Below are 12,976 nucleotides of genomic sequence, written 5' to 3'. Positions count from 1 at the left end.
TATGAAAAGTGCCGGAAGCAATTTATCACCCTGAGGAACGTAATGAAATAATGGCGGGTAAGACTACCCACAATGCCGGGCGACGATGAATACGCCCTATCTTCGTCACAGGAGCCAGAACGCGCCCCGGAAATCGCCTCTTTGTGCGGAGCATGCGCGGTGCTGCTCCTGGCTGAGCGCAGCCGCGGTGAGAGTGAGTGCGGCTTCCAGAGGCTGAATGAGAGCCGCCCCGAGCGGTGACAATGGTGAAAACCCAAACCCCCAATAAGACCCATTGGTTTTATTGTCAGTCTGCAGACAGGAGCTGGAGAACTGAACCCAGGCAGAGGAGAGGGGGGAAGAAAACTGGGAGTGGAGGAAAGAAATGGTGCGGATGGTGAGATGGGTTTGGATTTCAGCCCAGGGAGGAGGGAGAGTGTGTGGGACGGGGATTTACAGCTTTGGGGGAACAAGAGAGGGAAAAATGTTCCAGAAAAACTAGAATTGTCTGTTCAGAATTTATACCCTGGATTGACAGTGATGACTGTTGTAAACTCCTTTTACAGAATATTGGAAGTGGAGGATTAACCGACAGAAAATTCAAACCAAACATCACATCGAAATCTGACAGTCACTTAATTCATTAAGAGCCCAATATCTTCAATCTTTGAATTTGGAAGGAGAAGTGTGACTGCAAAAGCACCGAGACCCACTCCCAATGAGAGTTTTCCAGTCCACTGACTGTGGAGAGAGTTTTAACCAGTTACACAGCCTCAAAAAAAGTATCACATCATTCACTGCTGGGAGAAATTAAACGCATGTTTGTGTGTGGACAAAGCTTCAACCGGAAGAGACATAAAGACCCCTCACCATGGAGAAACTGGAAATGTGTGGACTGTGGGAAGGGATTCAGTTACCCATCACAACTGGAAGTTCATCGTCGCAGTCACACTGGGGAGAGACCGTTCCTCTGCTCCATTTGTGGGAAGGGCTTCACCCATTCATACAACCTTCTGACACACCAGCGAGTTCACACTGAGGAGAGACCATTCACCTGCCCTGTTTGTGGAAAGGGATTCACTCGGTCATCCCACATTGTGACTCATCAACTTGTTCACACTGATAAGAGACCGTTTACATGTCCTGACTGTGAGAAGAGTTTTAAATGTAAAAAGGATCTGCTCACACATCAACATATTCACACTGGGGAGAGACCGTTTTCCTGCTCCTTGTGTGGAAAAGGATTAATTCAGTCATCCCACCTGCAGACACATCAACTTGTTCACTCTGATAACAAATGTTTTAACTGTCCTGACTGAGACGAGCTTTAAAAACAAAAAGGATTTACTAACACACCAATATGCTCACACTGCGGAGAGACCTTTCACCTGCTCTGTGTGTGGGAAAGGATTCAGCCGTCCATCTGCCCTACTGAACCACCAGAGAATTCACACTGGGGAGAGGCCATTCACCTGCTCTGACTGTGGGAAAGGATTCATTAATTCATCCAACCTTCTGATACACCAGCAACTTCATACAGGGGATAGACCGTTCACCTGCTCTGAATGTGGGAAGGGATTCACTCGTTCATCCAACCTATTGACTCACCAGCGAATTCACACTGGGGAGAGGCCATCGCCAGCTGTGTGTGTGGGAAGGGATTCAGTCAGTCATCCAACCTATTGAATCACCAGCGAATTCACACTGGGGAGAGGCCATTGACCTGCTCTGTGTGTGGGAAGGGATTCACTTGTTCATCCAACCTATTGAATCACCAGCGAATTCACACTGGGGAGAGGCCATTCACCTGCTCTGTGTGTGGGAAGGGATTCAGTCAGTCATCCAACCTGCTGACACACCAGAGAGTTCACAGTGGGGAGAGGCCGTTCACTTGCTCCATATGTGGGAAGGAATTTTCTCATTTATCTTCTCTTCTGAAACATCATCGAGTTCACACTGGGAGCAACCATTTAACTGCAATGTCTGAGGAAAGGGGTTTACTCACTCATCCCACCTGCTAACACACCAGCGAGTTCACAAGCGACTACAAGGTTTAGATTATACCATTATTGATGCTGTTAATCATGTCCAGGACTGAATAATGTTTACTCTGACTGTCTTAATCTACTGAATAAATGTGAAATAAATCAGCTTTGTTTGAAATGTTGTTGCAGATATTTGTCTTTCCCACCTGAGTGTTGAACATCACCTGTCTGGAGCTCAGAAAGGACAATCTGGGGAAGGATCACACGGCAGGAACAGAACTTCAGCCTGGACACAGTCCTTCAGGGTCACACTGAGAGGGACAAATGACACTTTGCTGACAGTGAAGAGTGATGAGAAAGACCAAAGTCCCCGTGTGGGTTAATCCTGCGATGTGTAATAAATATGTTCCATCCGCTCTCCTCCAAATCTCAGAACCCCTAGACATGGAACAGAAGTCTTCTTTACAACTGTGTTCAGAGTCGGGAAGAACAATGGTGAATGCTGGAAATGTAATAATAATAATTGCTTATACATGTAGGCTTCAATGAAGTTCCTGTGAAAAGCCCCTAGTCGCTGCATTCCAGCGCCTATTCGAGGAGGCCGGTACGGGAATTAAACCCGTGCTGCTAGCCTTGATCTGCATTACAAGCCTGCTGTTTAGGCTACTGTGCTGTCAAATCAGTGATTGGTGTAAAACTGTGATGTTCCTGATTGAATGTAAAGCAGCTGGTTTCAGTTTCCAGGCTGAAAATGCATCGGAATCCGTCTAAAACATTTTAATGTGTTTGTGTGACAGTCACAATGAATTCATTGAATTGAAACCTACTTAAAATAGATTGCTGGAAGTTTGCATTAAAAACCAGCTGGAGGACATCACAGGGACCTGGTAACAGCAGAGAGAATTAGACAATAGTTTCATTCACAGATGAAGAAGGAGCTCCAGTTTGTGTCCAAGAATTCCCAGTTTTATTGATGTGTGCTTCCCACATTCTGTCCTTTTAAATAAACCTCACCCCTACCAGCCTTTAACAATCAGAAACATACCAGAGAAAAGGGCGAAGCTGTGCCTGCCCCTTTAACTGGGAGCTGAGCATTGTCAGAGCCCTGACTGTCCCTTTAAGAATGAGTGATGTGTTCAGCTGAAGATTCCTATTGGCCGTTTTCTGGGTGGTCTCCTTATTCTGATCGTTCTCAGTGATCCTCGGGTGTGTGAAACTGCTCTCCTGTCTCTCATTCTCTTCTCTCTCAGATTATCACAGGCAGGAAGTCTGTTCATGGTGATAACATGAAACTGACGCCTGCTGTTTCATTCTCAGGAAACACAACTTCCTGTTTCTGTGCTGCCGGTTCCAAACCACACATCTCACTTCTGAGCAGAAAATAAACCCAGGGACCACAATCTGGTGAGAACATCTGTCAGTGCAGCCTATATCTGTCCACAGAGTCAGGGCAGAGTCACACAGATCACATTGTGGTGACATTTACAAATGAGCCGGTTATTTCTGTTCAGAGTCTCCATTCCCGGACAAAACCGTCTGTGTCTGTGGATCAGTCACTGAGTTTCCTCTGCTCTCTGTAGCTGGGAACTGATAACCTGCTCCCTTATATTTTATATCGTTCTTTCTGTGTTACTTGTTTCCTCTATTTCTCAGCTTTTATCTCTTGCCACCTCACCTTTCTGTTTTTTTAAATCTCTCAGTTCTTCTATCAGTCTTTCTTTATCCATCTATATTTCACTCCTATTCCTATTTAATTGAGGTGTTCAAAATCATGAAGTGTTTGTGATAGATTGAAGAAGGAAAAAGAGCGAGAAAAACAGAAATGTTGGAAAGTCAGCAATTCTGGCAGCATCGGTACAGAGAGAAACAGAGTTAACGTTTCGAGTCCTTGTGACTCAGAGCAGGAGAAACCGGGATTGTCCCTCTGAGATAAGGAAAGTGAAGGGGAGATTTAATAGAGGTGTTTAAAATGAGGAAAGATTTGTGATAGTGTCGATGGGGAGAAACTGTTTCCCAAGAGCAGGAGGGTTTGTAACCAGAGGACACGGAGATTTAAGATATTTTACAACAGAACCCAAGGAGGTGTTGAGGAGAATTGTTTTTACACAGTGATGTGATCTAGAATTCACACTGACACGCTGCAGGAAGCAGATTTAACAGTAAATTTCAAAGGGAATTGGATAAATTCTTGTGGACGGTAAATTGGCAGAGTTATGGTGAATGGGGTTAATTGGACAGTTCACTCATCTTTGTGACATTCTGAATTTTGCTCAAACTGATGTTTTAACATTTGACCTTTTCAATCACAGTGTGTCTCAAAGAGAAGATTAAAACTTTGGTTTTGATGAGCTGTCGGATACATTTCCTGTGTGACAGTAACTCGAAAACCACAAGAAGGAACTGAATATTTTCAGTACCTCTAACAGACATACCTCGAATATCAGAAATCTCTGGAGTTCCGCATGTCCTCATTGCTCTCCCCTTGGGTATAACAGCTCTCAGTCAGGTGGAGTCAGTCACACGTGTCTCTGTCATGTTTCCATTCCTATTTTATCACACACCTCCCAGTGACACTCACCACAACACAGAAACCTCAAAATATCATTGTTTCTTCACACCTTGTCCTCCTATTACAATTGGATATTTACTGGGCCTTTTGTCTCCATTAATGTCAGCTTACATGCAGGTTAAATGACCTCAGAGGCACTGGAACCAGACTGTTTATTGTACCAGACTCCAATCAGCGCAGGACCTGCAGTGGTAACATACACCAGAATTGGAATAACAGGCAGGTTATTGTCTAATAAAGGGTGCGGCATGGTGGCCGCCTAGTGCTTAGCGCTCAATCATAAATCATAGAATTTACAGTGCAGAAGGAGGCCATTCGGCCCATCGAGTCTGCACAGGCCCATGGAACGATCACGCTATCTTACCCCACACCTCCACCCTATCCCAGTAACCCAGTAACACCATCTAAACTTTTTGGACACTAAAGGCAATTTTTCATGGCCAATCCACCAAACCGGCACATCTTAGGAATGTGGGAGGAAACTGGAGGTGTCGGAGGAAACCCATGTGGACACGTGGAGAACGTGCAGACTCCGCACAGACATTGACCCAATACGGGAATCGAACCTGGGACCCTGGAGCTGTGAAGCAATTGTGCTAACCACTGTGCTACGATGGTACTGCTGCCTCACATTGCCAAGGTCCCTGGTTCGATCCAGGCCCTGGGTCACTGTCCGTGTGGAGTTTGTAAATTCTCCCCGAGTCTGTGTGTGTCTCACCCCCACAACCTGAAGATGCGCAGAGTAGGTGGATTGGCCACACTAAATTTCCCTTGGAAAAAAATGAATTGGGTATACTAAATTTTTTTTTTTTTAAAGGTTATTGTCTAATGGGACAGAGTAACACACACCAGAAGCGGATTATATTATGTTGTCAACAAACCATGACTACTTCACTATTATTTGAAAACCAAATTTAGTTTTGGTTCTCTTGATACTCTATCATCATTACATTTGATCCAATGGTGTTTTCACTCACAAACTGCAGCCTGACTTATTATGGGAACAGACAGTGTTAGTTGCTCTCAAACTGAGTGAATCCTTTGCTGTTCTCCTCTGGGCCCCATCTCCACTATTATTGTTACTGAGACTCTCACTGTTATTATTGGAGAATCAAGGAGCACGGTGGCACAGTGGTTAGCACTGCTGCCTCACGGTGCTGAGGGCCCAGGTCCCATCCTGGCTCTGGGTCACTGTCCATGCGGAGTTTGCACATTCTCTATGTGTTTGCGTGGGTTTAGCCCCACAATCCAAAGATGTGCAGGGTAGGCGGATTGGCCACGTAGTCTAAAGTTATTTTAAAAAACATTATTGGACAATCAGCGAGTCAGCCTGAGCCTGTGGCGGCTGTCACCATCTGGAACTGTCACAATGCCCGGGTGATTGACAGCTGCTCAGGACCAATAGGAAGAGGAGGGGCAGGACTGGAGGCCCGACCGAGAGGTGCTGGTCCTCCAACCAATCGGAGTGAATGAGGGGCGGGACCAGCTGATATTGAAGCATGCGCAGTATCAGTAATGGCGATACTGCTTCTTCTTTGCATACATAATTTGTAAGACGCGGTTAACAATATGTAGGGTGCGTGAGATCGCGGGGAAGGTCGGAAACGCCGCGTAACTACATTGTGTGGGTCATTAAACTCTGACAAGAGTTTACCGCACCCAGATTGTACTGAGCGGAGCTGAATCCCCTCATTTTCAGCCTGGATTATCGGCCGCCATCTTTATTGGATTGAGTGTGCACCATGGCGCATGCGTGGTCGCCATCTTTGTCGGGTGCAACGTTTCTATGAGTGGGAGGAGCTTGTTATCCATTGTTCAGAATGGAGACAACTTGTCCGTCAAACTATATCACCCTTTGAGTCGCAATGTCTGAATGATGGGGTGGTGGATTGATGGAAAGAAAGGGAAATACATCCTGCTCTTCCGATCCCAATACCTGATGGTCTCAAGATCTGTGGTTCTGTCCACCCATGGCAAAAACTCAAGACCCTGAGTAGACGTCATCCTCAAATGAGGGACTGCTGATGACGACGAGGGGCAAAGTATAAGCGTGGAGAGGGCAGTACAGTGGTTAGCACTGGGACTACGGCGCTGAGGACCCGGGTTTGAATCTTGGCCCTGGGTCATTGTCTATGTGGAGTTTGCAAATTATCTCTGTGTCTGCATGGGTTTCACCCTCATGTGCAAGGTAGGTGGATTGACGATGCTAAATTGTCCCTTAATTGGAAAAAGTGAATTGGGTACTCTAAAGTTAGTTTCAAAAAATTATTGGACAATCAGCCTGAGCCTGTGGCGGCTCTCACCACCTGGAACTGTCACAATGCCCGGGTGATTGACAGCGGCAACGGCTCCGGACCAATAGGAAGAGGAGTGGCGGGACTGGAGGACCGACCAAGTGCAGCTGGTCCTCCAACCAATCGGAGTGAATGAAGGGCGGGGCCGGGCTGTGATTAAAGCTGCGCAGTATCAGTAATTGCTCCTTAATTGGAAATAATTAAATATATAAATAAATAATTGGGTACTCTAAATTTTTTTTTTTAAAGTGCAGCGGGGAGCATGAACTGGACTAGGGAGCAGGAGAAGGGAATGTTGGGAATTTCTATCCTAGACTGACAATCATAGAATCCCGACAGTGCATAAGGAGGCCATTCAGCCCATCAAGTCTGCACAGATCCTCTGAAAGAACACCCTACCTAAGCCCCCGCCCTGTTCCCATAACCCCACCTAACAAACATATCTTTGGACACGAGGGGCAGTTTAACACGGCCAATCCACCTTTGGACTGTGGGCGGAAACTGGAGCACCCCGAACAAATCTACGCAAACACGGGCAGACAGTGACCCACACAGACAGTGACCCAAAAGGCCGGAATTGAATCCAGGTTCCTGGTGCTGTGAGGTAGCAGTGTTAATCGCTGTGCCACTGTGCCGCCCCACACAACGGTGGATTTGGGAAACTCCTTTTCCAGGAAGTTAGAAAGGGAGAATTTACGCACGACAAACCCAAACCACAAATTTATTTACTGAATTCCATTTTTGGATTGACATTGATACCTTTTGTAAATTTCATTTTCAGGGTCTTAGAAGAGGATTTACAGGCCGGAACCTTGAGCAAACTCTTACATCACAATGTGACAGCTTCATTCGATTCATCAGGAAGTGAACATTATCGTCCTTTGAACGCAAGTGTTTGCATTTCAGGTCATTGCCATTCGCTGTTTTTACACACTCTCACTCACACACACACATACACTCCCTCTCTCTGTCTCTACCTCTCTCTCCCAAATGCTCTCTGTCCTACACCCAGTCTCTCACTCTCTCTCGCACCCTCTCTCTCACCCTCTCTCTCGCGCACCCTCTCTCTCACTCGCGCCCTCTCTCTCACTCGCGCCCTCTCTCTCACTCGCACACTCCCCTTCTCGCACAACTCCCCCTCTCTCAAACACTCCCCCTCTCTCACACACACTCTCCCCCTCTCCTCCTAAAGAGGTGAACCAGTTGTTTTTGATGACAACCCAGCAGTTTTCATGGTCACCTTTTCCCAGTGCCGGCCCCACAAATGTCCAGATTCATTCAGCTCAATTTCGCAACCTGTCTTTGTGTTTTTGTGCGTTCTCTCTCACTCCCTATTTTCTGTTTTGATTCAATTTTGCAGAGTATTGGAAGTGAAGGAACTTCAGTAAGGAAATTCAAACTAAACATCACGTCATGATCTACTCACCAAAACGTTTGTAACATAAATATCATGGGAGTTTGAAGATGGAAGGAAGATGCACCGTTCACAGAGGGGAGAAACCGTACACATGTTGTGTGTGTGGACAAGGCTTCAGTCGATCATCTGGCCTTTCGAAACATAAATGCAGTCACACCGGGGAAAAACCATGGGAATGTGGGGATTGTGGGAAGGGATTTGATTATCCGTCCAAGTTGAAAATCCATCAGCGCACTCACACTGGGGAGAGACCGTTCACCTGCTTCGAGTGCGGGAAGGGATTCATACTCATACCACTTGCAGACACACCAACACATTCATGCTGGGGAGAGGCCATTCACCTGTTCGCAGTGTGGGAAAGGATTTGCTCATTCCTCCAATCTGCTGAGACACCAGCGAATTCACACTGGGGAGAGACCATTTAAATGTCCAGACTGCGAGAAGTGTTAGAAGAGTTCTGGGGAACTGATGTCCCATCAACGTGTTCACACCGAGGAGAGGCCGTTCAGGTGCTTTCACTGTGGGACTGGGTTCAGATGATCATCTGACCTCTCTGTACATCAGTGAGTTCACACTGGAGAGAGACCATTTAAATGTCCAGACTGTGAGAAGTGTTATAAGAGTTCTGGGGAACTGATGTCCCATCACCGTGTTCACACTGATGAGAGGCCGTTCAGATGCTCTCACTGTGGAAGTGGATTCAGGCGATCATCTGACCTCACTGTACACCAGCGAGTTCACACTGGAGAGAAGCCGTTCACCTGCTCTGAGTGTGGGAGGGGATTCACTCAGTTATCCAACCTGCTGATGCACCAGAAAGTTCACAAGTAAATTCAGTGATTGGAGCTCGCTGTTAATCACATCCTGGACTGGAACATGTTCATTGGGGTCAGTTGCTGCTGATGTTCATAAGCTCTAATCCAGTCACAAGGAATTAAATTCTGAATAAAAATCAAGTAAAATCAGTTTGTGTTAAACAAAGCGTGTGGTGTCTTTTTAATATCGCTAACACAAGTTAGTTCCTTTTGAAGTCTCCTCCATCCTCACCTCCAACAACAACTGTGAGAAGCTTCTTTGTCACTAAGATTGAGACAATCTGATCAGCTGTCTCTGCTGCTTTCCTCCACTAACCTACCGGACCAAACGGTCTCAAGTCCATTTTTGTCCAAGTTCTGAACTTACATCTTTCTCCATGTTCTCTCCTGCCTCCTGTCGAACTCACCGTGTCCATGAGACACCCCTTCTGCTCCACTGATAATTCCAATAACCTGCTGACAACCCAACTTCTCCATGTGAGCCGATATTGTGAACATCTCTCTATCACGGCTGGTACTGTCTCAGCGTTAAATCCAGTCATTACGCATCCCAAAAAAACACTTGGCTCTCCCATCTTTGCAAACTACTGCTCCATCTCCAAACTCCCTTTCCTCTCCACAGTCTTTGTACTTGGTGTCCGCAAGGATCTCCCTCGGCCCCTCCTATTTCCCATCTACAAGCTGCCACTGGGTGACATCATCCAAAAGCAGCGTGTTAGTTTCCACATGCACACTGACAACACCCAGCTCTACCTCACCACCATCCCTCTCCATTCCTCCACTGTTACTAAATTATCAAACTGCTTATCCCACATGCGGTACTGGATGAGCAGATATTTCTTCCAATTAAAAATTGGGAAGATCAAACCCATTGTCTTCAGTCACCATTAGAAATTCCGTTCCCTAACTCCCGAGTCCATCCCTCTCCCTGGGAACTGTCTGAGGCGGTACCACACTCTGCACAATCTTCGTGTCAGATTTGACCTCAAGAGGGGTGGTCCAGTGGCACAGTGGTTAGCACTGCTGCCTCATGGCACCGAGGACTCGGGTTTGATCCCAGCCCCGGGACACTGTCCGTGTGGAGTTTGCACATTCTCCCCGTATCTGTGTGGGTCTCACCCCCACATACAAATGTGTGCAGGGGAGCTGGACTGGCCACACTAAATTGCCATAAATGAATTTTATAAAATCTTCTATTTCTACATTCTGTCCCTGTCACATTCTGGTGATCATTGTCTGTCTTGCTGCCCTGCATTACTGCCTTGTCCCTTCTCATTAACTTTCTAAATTTCCCCTCACCACAACCCTGTCTCCTCACCCACTAATATGTTTAAAGCTCTCTCTCCAGCCCTGGTTGTGGGATTCACCCAGGCACTAGTTCCAGTGTGGTTCAAGTGAAGGTCACTCCAATAGTCTAAACACTCTCTTTCCTCACTATTGGTGCCAGTATAATAATAATCTTTATTCTCACAAGTAGGCTTACATTAACACTGCAATGAAGTTACTGTGAAAATCCCCAAGTCATCACACTCAGGAGCCTGTTCGGGTACACAAGGAGAATTTAGAATGTCCAAATTCTCCAAAAGCACTTCTTTTGGGACTAGCGTGAGCAAAATGGAGTACCCGGAGGAAACCCACGCAGACTTAGGGAGAACGTGCAGACTCCGCACAGACAGTGATCTTGGCGCTGTAAAGCAACAGTCCTAACCACTGTGCTACCGTGAGTACCCTATGAATTAAACCCCATTTATCCAGGCCAATCATTGAACAAAGCGAACATCTCATTCACTCTATGCCAATTTACTCATGGCGCAGGTATTCATTTGGAACACATTTGTGCAAGCTCTTTTAACAGAATCTGGATTCTTGGATCTTTCTCCAGTTTCTCTCATACCTTCTCTCTCCCTCCGAGTTTATATTGTCCACGAGACCCAACTTCTGTTCCCTCGACTCCATTCTCACAAAAGTTGACCATCCAACCTCTCTATGTTAGTTGATTCTGTTTCCAGTTCTCTCTCATTTGGTTCTGTCCTTCTCCCTTTAATGCAACAACATCACCCATCCTAAACAGAACACTTGACCCCACCATCTTTACAAATATCCAAGACATCTCCAATCTCCCTTTCCTCTCCAAATTCCTTGGACTCCCCCAAGGATCTATCTTCAGCCCCTCCTACTTCTCATCTACATATCTTCTCAACCTTGTCCCTTGCCTGAGGTGTGGTGGTCCTCAGGTTAAATCACCACCAGTCAGCTCTCCCCCTCAAAGGGGAACGCAGCCTGTGCTCATCTGGGACTCTGGCGACTTTAACGTTTATCTTTCCTAAGGTTTGCCGCCCAGGATGGAACACAGTTCATGCAGTAAATGAGGAAAAGACAGCAGGAATTTCTCGAAGCTGTGATTTACATTTTTGGTTCACAGCAGTTACTTCAATCATTTCCTCATTCTCTCTAAACTACCCTGCCTGTTAATTCTATTATTTCTGATAATTCCATTACTGTAGCTATAAACATCACACATTAGAATTCAATCTGTTCCATTATTCACTTTGGTTTACGTTTATGTTGAGGTTAACAACATACAAACTCTGTCCTCCCCCCGATCCGATTAGAGTTTCCAATGAGTCGATTCTGTGGAATGGAATGTCTTATCAACGTTTCCACGGTGACCTGTCTGCAGTGAAGCGCCTGCTTGAGTTTCTAACTCAGACTAAACTTCTCTCTCCCATAACACACATTATATCAGACATTGGATGTCAATGTATTTCAGCCATGTTGTGTTAATGTCTCCAAAACCCTAAAAGGAGTTTCAGATACACAAACTTTTAAATGTGGGAGGACAAGTTGATAAAGTGTTTCAAAAACACATGGGATCCAAGGTTTTATAATTCTAAGTGTGAAGTACAAAATGACAGAGGTCATGTAAATCTGTACAAATCATTGGTTAGGCTGCAGTTGGAATATCAGATTAGGTTTTGGGGATCTTACACCAGGAAGGATGTCAAGGCCATGGAGAGGTGTAGAAGAGATTCACTGAGATGATCCCAGGGAAGAGAGGCTTTAGTTACCAGGAAAGATGAGAGAAACTGGGGCTCTTTTCATTCGAACAGAGACTGACTGGAGATCAGAGAGGGTTCGATTCCTGCGTTGGGTGACTGTGTAGAGTTTGCACCTTCTCCCCGTGTCTACATGGGTTCCTTCCAGGTGTTACGGTTTCCTCCCACAGTCCAAAGACGCGCAGGTTAGGTGGATTTACGGGGATAGGGTGGAGGAGTGGTCCTGAGTGGGGTGCCATTTTGGAGGGTAGGTGCAGTCTCGACGGGCCGAATGGCCTCCTTCTGCAATGTAGGGATTCTATGGAACAGAAAAAGTCTCATATGAAATATCAAGCAAACTGTACAACAATGTTCAGGACTCTCAATGTCCCTCTGGGCCTGCGGGGGTGGGGGCAGTGGGGGAACCGGTGATGGTTTCTCTGATCTCTGAATGAAATGTTATTTTTAAAGTGAAGGGTGTCTGTACTGGAAAATCTGAGTACCAAGTGCCAGCTTGAACCATTCTCCAATCAGTTACAGCACAGCTCCCTCTACATTGCCCCATGAAACACTCCCAAGGCAGATACAAAATGGTGTTAGATACAGAGTAAACCTACCTCGATGCTGTCCCCATCAAACATCCCCACAATAGGTATAGCACAAGGTTAGATACAACGTAAATCCTCCTTGGCACTGTCACCATCAAATACTCCCAAAACAGGTACAGCATGGGGTCGGATACAGAACAAAACCCCTTCTACGCTGACCCCATCAAACACTCCCGGACAGATACACCACGGGGTTAGATACAGAGTAAAGCTCCAGTTGCACTCTTTACGATCTCTTATTCTATCTTCAAATAAGAATCAGAAGTTCGGTTGA

The 12,976-nt window shown here is 46.1% G+C and overlaps 2 long non-coding RNA genes across 2 annotated transcripts; both read left to right on the top strand.

Moving 5' to 3' along the window:
* Positions 1-170: 170 nt before the first annotated feature.
* Positions 171-4,314, top strand: LOC140421641 (uncharacterized). The gene is made up of 2 exons (XR_011946960.1): positions 171-2,030; positions 2,154-4,314. It is a non-coding gene; the product is annotated as an uncharacterized lncRNA (long non-coding RNA).
* A 1,640-nt stretch (positions 4,315-5,954) lies between these two features.
* LOC140421642 (uncharacterized) lies at positions 5,955-8,296 on the top strand. Its single transcript, XR_011946961.1, has 3 exons — positions 5,955-6,721; positions 7,609-7,733; positions 8,188-8,296. It is a non-coding gene; the product is annotated as an uncharacterized lncRNA (long non-coding RNA).
* Positions 8,297-12,976: the final 4,680 nt, after the last annotated feature.

Source organism: Scyliorhinus torazame, chromosome 5 (assembly GCF_047496885.1).
Source record: "Scyliorhinus torazame isolate Kashiwa2021f chromosome 5, sScyTor2.1, whole genome shotgun sequence".
NCBI classification, from domain to species: domain Eukaryota; kingdom Metazoa; phylum Chordata; class Chondrichthyes; order Carcharhiniformes; family Scyliorhinidae; genus Scyliorhinus; species Scyliorhinus torazame.
This window is presented reverse-complemented; position numbering and strand designations above follow the sequence as displayed.